The following is a 12088-nucleotide window of genomic DNA, read 5'->3' on the forward strand; positions in this document are numbered from 1 at the left end:
CCCCGTATTCGGGCCGTCCAGCGCCGTGTTGTTAAATTCACCATCCACATCTTTGTAAAATAGTCCTGTTGTGTGTTTTGTTGACAATGCGTCCGAGCTGTAATTTAATATAGTCTCAATGTACGCGCGGTATGCGTAAAGATTGTTGGATTGTGATATGAGCCTGTCGCCCAGAGTTACATCCACTTGGTTGAATAAGGTCGCTATTGGGTAATTAATAAGCGCGACCCGCGCACCTTGCGGTATCGGCGTGTTATCGGTTCGTACGATCTTGCATGTCACGTACAACAGCGTATTGTTCAGATCGTAGTAGTGTTCACCGCTGGCTGCTATATAAAATTCAAGCGGAGCTGTGTCGGATAACGCCGCTAAAGGTTGAACTTCGACGTATAGACTTTTCTCTATGCTAGTTTGTGTCGGGGGCACGTCAAAAAGATCCAGCTCTGTTTTTGCACATTCAACGGATTCGTGGTGTATGAAAGACATGTTTAAAAAATATCACCAACGGCACTCTTCGGCTTTCTCTTCTTCTTTGAGTTGCGTCGTCTCTGTTTTTTATTTAAAAAGGGTATGTCCCAAGGCGGAAGCGCTATCATACGCTTCCGTTTTCTTTTAGACACGCCTTTTCTTGTATATATTAGTCCTGAACCGTCTTGCTTTGCTTGGTTCGCCTCGTGTATCTTATTCACAACGGCCGTTGTGGCTTGCCCGATAACATCTTTCGCTATATTACGAACCGCTGTCTTCATATGCGGTTTAGCCAACTCTAAACCTCTCCGGAAAAGAGGAACAGCTTTTCTGAAAAGACTTCGAAAAATACCGCCTAAACCGCAGCCGTACATGTATGCGCTGCCGTGAAAACCTGGTAATCCATTACCGGCTTGAGATTTATAATATTGCGCATAGAGCCCCGGATCGCCATAATTTTTAACAGCGACCATTCTGCTTAGTTAATAAAATTCAGTTTTGCGGCGTCTGAAGTGTAGCTTCACGATCGCTTTCCCAAACTTAAATGCCATGTTCTCGTTTTGGTCGTTCTTTATCTCTATGGCTATCGTGTCAAAATGTGTTTTGCACAATGGTACGTAATCGGGTTTCTCGTATCGTATTGTGACAACCTCATTGTTATAACCCTTCATTTCAACAGTGCGAAGTAGCGGTACATAACTATCCCCGACCCGTTGGTGTTCGATAATGTCTGTGTACACGTACATCGTATATTGGCCGCCTTTGATGTCGGCGCATGGTTTAGAAATATTAGTTTTAGGCTGTAAACCCAGTATCCATGTCAGCTTAGAACCGGCGTGGATTTGATACAACAGTTTGCTGTCACATGTTACAACGCGTGCAAATGGATCATACGTTAGTCTTAATCCAACGTCCAGTTTCAGTTGTACAATTTCAGCGTTGATTACGTTCAGTAACGCCTCGATTGTTTCATAAAAACCGGGTTTAATGCACAAACTCGCGACTCTCGCCACCGGCTGGTCCGCCGTTCCATCCCATGATAATTGCAGTCTACAATCTTGTAAATCCAATGTATTCCACGTATGCGGGTATTGTATCTCAGTAAGTGCCACTTCCCATTCGCCATTTAAGTCTATCGGTTTAGCCAACTTTGTCGTATAGTTAGAAATCTTATTTTGCGGGAAGGTAACAGCCGATGCGTTGCTGGGTAAGGTTATGTAGAACGATTTGTCATCCATCGCTCGTCTTGTTAGATACTGATGATCTTTATATGTCTTTTATCACCGATGCTGCGACCCAACTGTTAAATTTTGCGGGGTAACCGCGCCACTTGACTAACGCGTATTTACGGCCTCTGACCGTCTTATTTTTTAAAATCTTTTCCACTTTGTAAACTCTGTTATAGTTTTTTGGTATGCTTTGAAGCTCTTCGGGGTAAAAACTACCTGTTATAACTTCACCGTACAGATCTGCCAACTTATAAAGCGGTTTAATCCCTTTAGTGTTCACACTATGTACAACAAAAATCTCCTCAGAAAAGCTCTGTTCGTAACCTTTCTGAAATATGTCCTTATATTTAGAAATACGGACGTGGTCACCGATTCCTAAACAAACTGGGGCTTTCTTACTTCTAAAGTAATCACCGTAGGTCGTTTTGAAGACACTCAACGCGTTAGAGTCATTCACATCGTTTGGAGCGCACTTAATCGTTCTATGGTATGTGTTATTATAGCTGCGTATGAAGTCTTGTAAAACGTCTATATATCTGTAGGTATTCTTTGCCGTGAAATAGCGCCACATGCGTGTTTTTAAAGTCCTATTGAAGCGCTCTATAACAGCCGCTTTCACATCGTTATTGGTCGTGAAATGTTTTATACCGTATTTTTCTAACACCTTTTTTAGGCTTCTGTTTAGAAACTCTTTACCATTATCGGTTTGTAGCTTCATCGGCACATCACCGCGCTGGAATATTTTTTCAAAAGCATTAGCGACTGTTGCTGCATTCTTAGCGGTCAGACTTTCACCCCACACCCTCTTACTGAATATATCGATGATTGTTAATATGTATTTAACGCCATCGTTGTATTTTGACAAATCTATCAGCGAGACCAAATCGCATTGCCACTGTTGGTTTATACCCGATACACAAATCATGTTCCTTTTATAGTTTTTTCTTGCTGGCTTGTGCAGCGTGTAGGCGTCTTGTTCTTGTAACCACTTTCTTACGTCGGATCTTTTAAATTTATTTTTAACCGACCCATAATATTTATCAATACCGCTAAAACTACCTGGTTTTAACACTGTGTAATATGCATCTTTCATCCGCCTGATTTGACGCGCCGCGTTGCGTGACATACTGCGACGGGGTGTTGCGCGACACTCTGCGACTGGTGTTACGCGACAATTTTTAATACGGTTTAATATCGAACACTATAAATTTTATATTAATTTTATATTAAGCGATATAAAACACTATCATTTAATATTAAAAGGGGGCGGGTCCTAGGGCAAGGGGGCGTTAACAACTGTCAAGTTTGACAGAAAGGTTGACTTTATCTACTGTTGTGCCGTCAGTTCTTTCGTAGCCTAAATATATGAAGAAACTACTTCACTGGGAACAACCTTTCGACTTAGGACATGACCTTCAACCGTCTCGTCGCCAGACGCAGACGCGTTACGTCCTAATACACGCCATGATCTTAATGTAACATTACCTCACGTAAAGGAAGAGGGCAGTAATTTCTTATGATTAAACCATGAAAAACTGGATAGCCAACCCTCGCTGGCTAAACCGTATTCTAAGAGGATCATCGGAGCCTCAGATCATCTTACGTTTACCACTGTTAGAAAGGTGAAAACGGAGAGGCCACCTAGACCGATTAAAAACACCCACGGTGTCACGAAGATGTCTACTGCTATAATTTGAGTGTCCCTTAACCTGGAACAATCTCCTCGAGGCCTCTCGTTGAAGAGAGACACCAACATGACCAATTGCGACACTCCACAAAGACCTGTCACGTCCGGGAAAGCATCTCGATGATGACCGAGTTTTTTTTTTCTTTTTTCTTTTTTTTTTCGGCTGGATATCGTGTCCGCAGAGGAAATTTATTTCTCCGTCGTTTGCCTCCGGAACGAAGGCTGCTAATATAGCGTTTACCAGACCTCCCTCTCAGCTGCAAACTGTGCATCTTCTGTCAGTTCCGCACTAGCGGCTTACTTATGCCATTGCTGCCAAGTCGTCTGGCAGAATTAATACGGGCAGAACATGAAGAAGAATATTTCAAGAAAACTTACAGCAGACAAGCTTCCTAACTTGACCACATCCTCTAGAAATACATCCCTTGCAAAGGACTGCTCTCCAGTTTCGGAGATCTGAATGCACGGACACTAGGATCTAAACCTGGATCCCGAACCTTCATACCTCTAGAAGGAAAGAACCGAGCAAACAGCACATGAGCGAAGTCTTGGCCGTTTTGAGTATAGTCCGGTGTAGGCGCAGGTGAGACCCGGACCACATTTCTAACCGGTCCCCTGAAACCCGCTCTGGAATTTGACCTGCTCACCGCAAAAGGCTTCTTATGCTGCAACCATCTGTCTTATTAATGGAACTTATTGATGAGGTGTCACCTCAAAGCCGATTGCACTCTGGATCCCCAGACCTCTTTCCACAGGAAAAACACCTAACCCTAACCGGTCAGTATCAAACTCTGAAACCCACTTCAGACATCTGCGTCATTGGTAACACCAGGCCAATCCCTGCGCCGAAGAACAGTCAGGGATAAACAACGACATGCACCGCGTAGAGGATGCTGAGGATCTTACAAGGACAACCAATGTCCTGAACTTGACACACATTTGTATGGCGTCGCGTGCTACCTCCCTTTCCATAGAGGAAAGGCAAGATCCATTAGATAAAATAGCCAGGGGAAACAACCGTAGCTCAGAATGTTCCCCTTTGGCTTCTATAAATAACTCACAGGTCCTAGTCTATTCCTGGACTAACTGAAAATTGGTAAACAAGTGGTCACCGGAACGGGGACCAGTCAGATAGACTCAGCGATAAGTGGTGTAGGTAGTGGAAACAGAAAACTACGTCCACTTCTGCGAACCTAACAAGGCTGCAGAACACTTACCTTTTCACCTTCCACTGTCTTCACAGAAAAGGAAAAAAGAACGGTATCGAATCGGTGAAAACGACTGCATCCCACAAAAGAATGGGTCGCCCACCGTTGTAAAGGAGGCTAACTCACAAATTTAGACTTACCAGCGGATACCGCCGAGATTGACTGAAGAGAAGCCACACCAGCAGCTATATATCTCTCACCAGCATCTCCCGGAAACCTCTTCCATATTTATCCGGTCACACCACCTGCTGTCACGTGACAGCCTGCTGTAATGTTATAAGGAAAAATAAACATGGGCAAGCCTACGCACCCTGGCTAGGATCAGTCCAGTGGATGCTGACCCAACTATCGCACTCCCTCAAGTGCGTACATTACATATAATGTCAAAACATAGAAATAAAATTTCACTTAGCTGCCTGTGTATGATCCTTTGCGAACGAACCCTGCGTCGATCAGGAGATGACTGTCATAATTTCTTCTCTGCGTTGTGAAGAGAATAACGTTCGGACTCCCTGAGAGGAACGAAACCAACTCGTCCCGACCAGTCTAGAGCTTAACAAACAGAGCGATCAGCACATGATAAGAATACCAATATCTCAGCATTCATGGATAAACATCAAGTCATACACAATAAGACACCTACATCCTAAACCTGCATATATTAAACATATAGCTACATATAAACCCATATAGATATAACCTATACGCAAGTGGATTGTCCAGACCTAGGAGGTCCATAGTGACAGTAATGTGTTGTAAACGTGTATGAACATGTACCGATATCAAGCAGGGAGGTTAAGGTCGACATAGAACATAGTAAATGTCGACCGGCAGGAATATTAAGTGACAAACTTAAAACAAATGATAATAATAATAATAATAATCTTGGGAGCCCGAGGGGTCTGTAGAAAGCATACCAAATAATTTGATAAAGCTCCCCCTACATATCCCTATAAATATACATACACAAGTATAGGGCAAACAATCTGATAATATTTTTGACCCGGGAAATACCGGTGATGCCGACAGGACATCCACCCATGATTGTATCGTCGCTATATTTATGTTCCAGATATGCGAACTGCTAATACTTCATCTCCCGAGTTAGGATTCGCCCTGCCCTGCGAAACCGACAGTTAGCCCCCCAGCAGCTCATGGCCAAGCCCCCACCTCTGCCGACTTATGTCGACCAACCGACAGTGGGTTAACAAACCAGGGACACAGGGGGAATATGTCTTACACCGAGGAATATGAATCCAATTTCACACTTAATGCTAAATACCACCTCTATAGCATTAAAATTGTGTCCCCCTTCCATCTTCCATTAAGAAAGTTCTGGCGGGGATCTTGAGAAAAATGGCGTTGCCGCCTCAACGAAAACTAACCTTGGCCCCTTCCCGATGCCTTAGCGCCACTTAACAGTATAACGGCTGGCCCCATATATATTGTAACAATGGCCCTCCGGGCGCTCTCCCCTTGCCCCCTGCAACCGATATATTCGTTGGTGTGTGGGAGCACCGGGCGGGACCGCCGCTATGGGGGAGAAAGAAAGCTGCATAGCCTAACCTGCATCGTCTGTGCGGGGAACGGAGCCCCGGGCCGTCCGTTCAGGGCGCTCCCCCCCGCGCGCTGCACCCGTGGGAAGCAGCGGCGGGAGAGGAGAAACACGTCACACACCATCCGCGCTGTCGGGGTTGCGGTACACGGAGCCCCCGGCCGTGGCATAAATAGTAATACGCAGCTCAGGGCGCTCCCTCCCCAGCGCCCTGCACCCGAGAGAGGCAGCGGCGGGGAAGAGGCGCACAGTGCGCGACCACACGCTGGCGGGGGTCCGGGACCCAGAGCCCCGGCCGCAGTGTAAAACAGTGCTCAGGGTGCTCCCTCCCCAGCACCCTGCACCCGAGGGGGGACGCAGTGGCGGGAGAGAGGGGCGCACAGCGCAACATGTGGTGACTGGTTAAATAACTTCCTTCACAAGCCCCCTAGTAACAAGTTACCCGGGCTCTTCTCCCCCCTTGTAGTCGTCGGCAGGGAGGTACTGGCGCGTAGCGCGCTTTTCATTGCTGGCGGGGGAATTATAGACAGTGGTCCCAGCACCTAACACATTTTACAGCCAGACTAAATCAAACCTCAGTAATCTGCCACCCAGGGCGCCCCCCCAGCGCCCTGCACCCTGTGAGTGCCGTTATGTGGGAGCAGGGAGCGCAGCACTACCACTGTACCTCCGTTACTGAAGTCTTCTGCCGTCCTGAAGTCTTCTGATCTTCTCATACTCACCCGACTTCTGTCTTCTGGCTTCTGTGAGGGGGTGACGGCGTGGCTCCGGGAACAAGCAGCTAGGTGCACCAAGTGATCAAACCCTCTGCAGCTAATGGTGTGCAGTAGCCGAGAAGCAGAGCCTTGAAACTCACAGAAGTAGGTCCTGCTTCTCCCCCCTCACTCCCACGATGCAGGGAGCCTGTAGCCAGCAGGTCTCCCTGAAAATAAAAAACCTAACATAAAGTCTTTTAGAGAAACTCAGGAGAGCTCCCCTAGTGTGTGTCCATTCACTTCTGGGCACAAAGTCTAACTGAGGTCTGGAGGAGGGGCATAGAGGGAGGAGCCAGTTCACACCCAGTCTTAAGTCTTTTTTAGTGTGCCCAAGCTCCTGCGGATCCGTCTATACCCCATGGTCCTTTTGGAGTCCCCAGCATCCTCTAGGACGTAGGAGAAATAGGCATAGATACACAAGGATAGATGCTACCTATTGCATAATGGTCCACCAGATTGCTAGGTTCTTAATGGGTTGTATGATGATACCCCACAAAGTTATCCAAGTGTCAGGAGGGTGTGAGACTAAAGAAAGACAAGATATGTGATGTTATGAATACTCTACAGAGGATGTAATTAGATAGGGACCCACATACACTTCCTCCAGCAGCCCCCACTACTGCCCCCTGCCCCGTCTCCCTGCTCTGACACCTCAGCCCTGCTTGTGGATGTTTACCCACATAGACACTGCCTCCAGCAGCTCTCACTACTGCCACCCGCCCTGTCTCCCTCCTCAGCGCTGCTTGGGGACAATAATACCCATTTAGACACTGCCTCCAGCAGCCCCCGCTACTGCACTACTGCCACCCCCCCTGTCTCCCTCTTCAGCGCTGCTTGGGGACAATAATACCCATTTAGACATCGCCTCCAGCAACCCCCGCTACTGCACTACTGCCACCCACCCTGTCTCCCCTGACATCTAAGCACTGCTTGGGAATTTATGGTACTGCTAAGTCCTTCATCAACAGATGGAAGTAACCAGGGCCGTAAGGAGGCAGAAGCTGCTTCTGGTACCATGGTCATGCAAGGCTGGGAGAGTCCGTGAGATTATTTAATAGAGGGCCTAATTCAGTAAGGATTGCAGATGCTGCTAATTAGCAGAATTAGCAATCCTTTTCCTAGCATGCTGGGGGCCGCCCATCGCAGCGCAAAGCCACCCAGCATGCTGACCGCCGCCTCCTCCTTGATGAAGCAGAAAATGCGATTGCCTCACAATTACTGCTTCATCGTAGAAGTTAGTGAAGCCTCCTGCTGCCGCAGCTTAGCTGCACCCGCAGGAGGCCTGCCGCATTCTTCTCGATCATGGCAGCTGCACGTGATGTCACACAGCCACCGTGATCATGCCCATTTGTCCGCCTCTGCCCTCCATTCGCGCCACACTGCCTCCTCCCTGGAAATAGAGCATTGCCCACCCACACCCGTAACTGCCTGTGGGAGTGGAAAAGGTGGGAGCATGCACAGGATGGGCGCAGTGGATGCGCCCACAACTTTTTTTGGAATAATTCCAGTTCTATCACACACTGCGATCCAATCTGAATTAGGCCCAGAGTCACCATCTTACAGGCAGCCGGTGAAGGGAGCAGAGAATGGGTGTTATGTGGCAGGAACGGGCTGGTTAGGTAACAGACTGGCTGTTACATTCTGTACATGCTACAAGCGGTGCAATTCTTTTGCTGGGAGACCCAGGCAGAGGACATTGCAGTAGTCTATGGGGGTCATTCCGAGTTGATCGTAGCTATGAGCTATCTGAGTTGATCGTAGCTACAATCATCTTCCCTGACATGCAGGGGAAACACCCAGCACAGGGCTAGTCCGCCCTGCAGGTCAGTGCCTCCCCCCCAATTACAAAAGCATCACACACCGGCGATGCTTTTATATTTCTGGAGTAACTCCCAACCAGTGCAGCTCCTGCGGCTGGCCGGGAGTTGTCCTTCACTGCCGCCATGGCCCGCACCCCCAACGGTCCAGCCACGCCTGCGTTGGCCACCGTCCAGCCCCCTCCCTCTGTCTCAGAGGCGATCGCTAGGCAACGATGACTGGCATGCGCCGGCGCAGTTCCGACCCGATCGCTGCGACAAACTGCAGTGAGCGATCAGGTCGGAATGACCCCCAAAGTGGGATAATACAAGTACATGTATAAATAAGTGCTGGAGTTTGGCTATGGTCCACACATGAGGAACTGATTGTAGCTGATACCTGATGTCTAAGTGTCACTCCACCACCCAGGACATCAAGATTCCGCACATGGGCTCTCATTCCGAGTTGTTCGCTCGCTAGCTGCTTTTAGCAGCATTGCACACGCTAGGCCGCCGCCCTCTGGGAGTGTATCTTAGCTTAGCAGAATTGCAAACAAAAGAGTAGCAGAATTGCTACTAAATAATTCTTTGCAGTTTCTGAGTAGCTGCGGACCTACTCACGAATTGCGATCAGCTCAGTCTGTTTAGTTCCTGGTTTGACGTCACAAACACGCCCTGCGTTCGGCCCGCGTTTTTCCCTGAAACGCCTGCGTTTTTTTTGCAAGCGCCGGAAAAACGCAGACTTGCGCCCAGAAACACCCCTTTCCTGTCAATCATTTACCGAACACCAGTGCGACTGAAAAGCGCCGCAGAAGCCACAGCAAAACTGCTAAGTTCTGTGTTAAATAACTAAGCGCATGCGCCCTGCGTGCCTTCCACATGCGCAATTTGCAACTAATCGCAGCATAGCGAAAATCGTCAACAAACGAAATCGGAATGACTCCCATATCAGTATTTTGTAACTCTGAACCCCCAAGCGCAAGCCTGGTTGGTTCGCAAAGTTGAGCTGGAGCCCTGCCCTTTGTTGGTGAGCTTCTATCATAAGGACCTGTTTCACCAGGACTGAGTCACAGCCAACTGGCATCACCCACACTTGGAGATCAGCTAGACAAACATTTAGGATTGATACTGGGTTCTCAGTACCCAGAGCAAAAGACAGATCTGCATAGCAGTGGTAGATGAGGGCATGACATCTGATTATTTCACCCTGCGGTAGCATGTATTATTGCAAAAAGCATAGGAGATAGGATAAGAACCTTGAAGAACAACGCATGGCAATAAGTATACTCCAGAAGATTAAAATGGCTTCTCATCTGTGTGACTTCTCTGATGTGTAACAAGTTGTGATTTCCGTGTAAAACATTTCCCACACTCAGAGCAAGAAAAAGGCTTCTCACCTGTGTGACTTCTCTGATGTGTAACAAGTTGTGATTTCCGTGTAAAACATTTCCCACACTCAGAGCAAGAAAATGGCCTCTCACCTGTGTGAATTTTCTGATGTTTAACAAGATCTGATTTTTGTGCAAAACATTTCCCACACTCAGAACATGGAAATGGGTTCTCACCTGTGTGACTTCTCTGATGTATAACAAGTTGTGATTTCCGTGTAAAACATTTCCCACACTCAGAGCAAGAAAAAGGCTTCTCACCTGTGTGAATTCTCTGATGTTTAACAAGATCTGATTTTTGTGCAAAACATTTCCCACACTCAGAACATGGAAATGGGTTCTCACCTGTGCGACTTCTGTGATGTATAACAAGTTGTGATTTCCGTGTAAAACATTTCCCACACTCAGAGCAAGAAAAAGGCTTCTCACCTGTGTGACTTCTCTGATGTTTAACAAGATCTGATTTGTATGCAAAACATTTTCCACAGTCAGAACATGGAAATGGCTTCTCACCTGTGTGTCTTCTCTGATGTATAACAAGAGCTGATTTGTATGTAAAACATTTCCCACACTCAGAACATGGAAATGGCCTCTCCCCTGCATTAGCTGGCTGATGGGTAATAAGCTTTGTGTTCTGTGTAAAACATTTGGCATCTATAGAACACGGAAACACTGTATCTACTCTCCGAGCTGTAACAGATGCACCAATATCAGAGTGATCAGGAGAACATTTCCCAGGATCAGAGGTACCAGCTGAAAGAGCTGGATGTATAATTGGGGTAATGGGGTTATCTCCTGGAGAATCCTGTCTACTGTCATTATCTTTTATGTCACAATCCGGGGATAACATTAGATGTCCTTCTGAGATATTCCTGCTTGTGTGTCCATCTGCTGGAAATAAAATACATTATGGAAATGTGACATTTTCTGTAACAATATTAATCTTGTAAACAATAGGAGAAGACGACTCTCTGGGACACTTAATTGTAAATGTGTGTGTATAATAAAACATAACTTTTAATGAAGGCTTTATAATATTGTGTCTCAGACTATCATTGTGTCCACCCTCCTGAGAACACTCACAATAACAAATGTAATATTATAATAAGACTTAGATATATCTCTCTCTTGTACTGGTAACTAACCATGAAGTATAAATGGAGATGTAGTCACTCGCCAAGTCCTATGTCAGCACCAATGTAAAACTATGGATGGGGAACATATCGTATGAATTGGAGATTCTAAATGAACAATAACATCAGTCATATGAGCTGATGGATCAGAGAAATGTCTCCTAACGTTACTCCTGGAAGCATTGGTAAGGTAGTATTCCTTTATGTGTGTGCTCATACGCTGGTAAGCCTGTACATGTGTTACCCTTATATAAGGTATATTGCTACAGCAGAGTAGGTGTGGAACAAGGTACTTTACATGCAATACACCATATAATACACTGTAATCATCATCATCTGCTAGGATATAATCCACTGTTACACCCCCATCATCAGTGTATTACCTCTATTCTATTAATAGTAATAAGGATGATGTGAGTACGGTAAGTATGATACAGAGAATTACATATCAGGATCTATACAGCTGCCACCATACTTCTGCTTCTCATATGTGTGCTACTGGCAGCAGTGAACATCTGAGTGAGAGTGCAGGGAAGACAGCAGAGTCTGATGAGAGATTGGATCTGCCTTTGCAGGGATGTACCACACCTGTCACCCCTGTTAGTATATAAAAATAAGATTTTAAACCTACCGGTAAATCTTTTTCTCCTAGTCCGTAGAGGATGCTGGGGACTCTGTAAGGACCATGGGGTATAGACGGGCTCCGCAGGAGATATGGGCACTCTAAAGAAGTTTTAGTATGGGTGTGCACTGGCTCCTCCCTCTATGCCCCTCCTCCAGACCTCAGTTAGAGAAACTGCCCAGGGGAGATGGACAATATGAGGAAAGGATTTTGTTAATCTAAGGGCAAGATTCATACCAGCCCACAC

Source organism: Pseudophryne corroboree (genome assembly GCF_028390025.1).
Source record: "Pseudophryne corroboree isolate aPseCor3 chromosome 3 unlocalized genomic scaffold, aPseCor3.hap2 SUPER_3_unloc_5, whole genome shotgun sequence".
Classification (NCBI taxonomy): Eukaryota; Metazoa; Chordata; class Amphibia; order Anura; family Myobatrachidae; genus Pseudophryne; species Pseudophryne corroboree.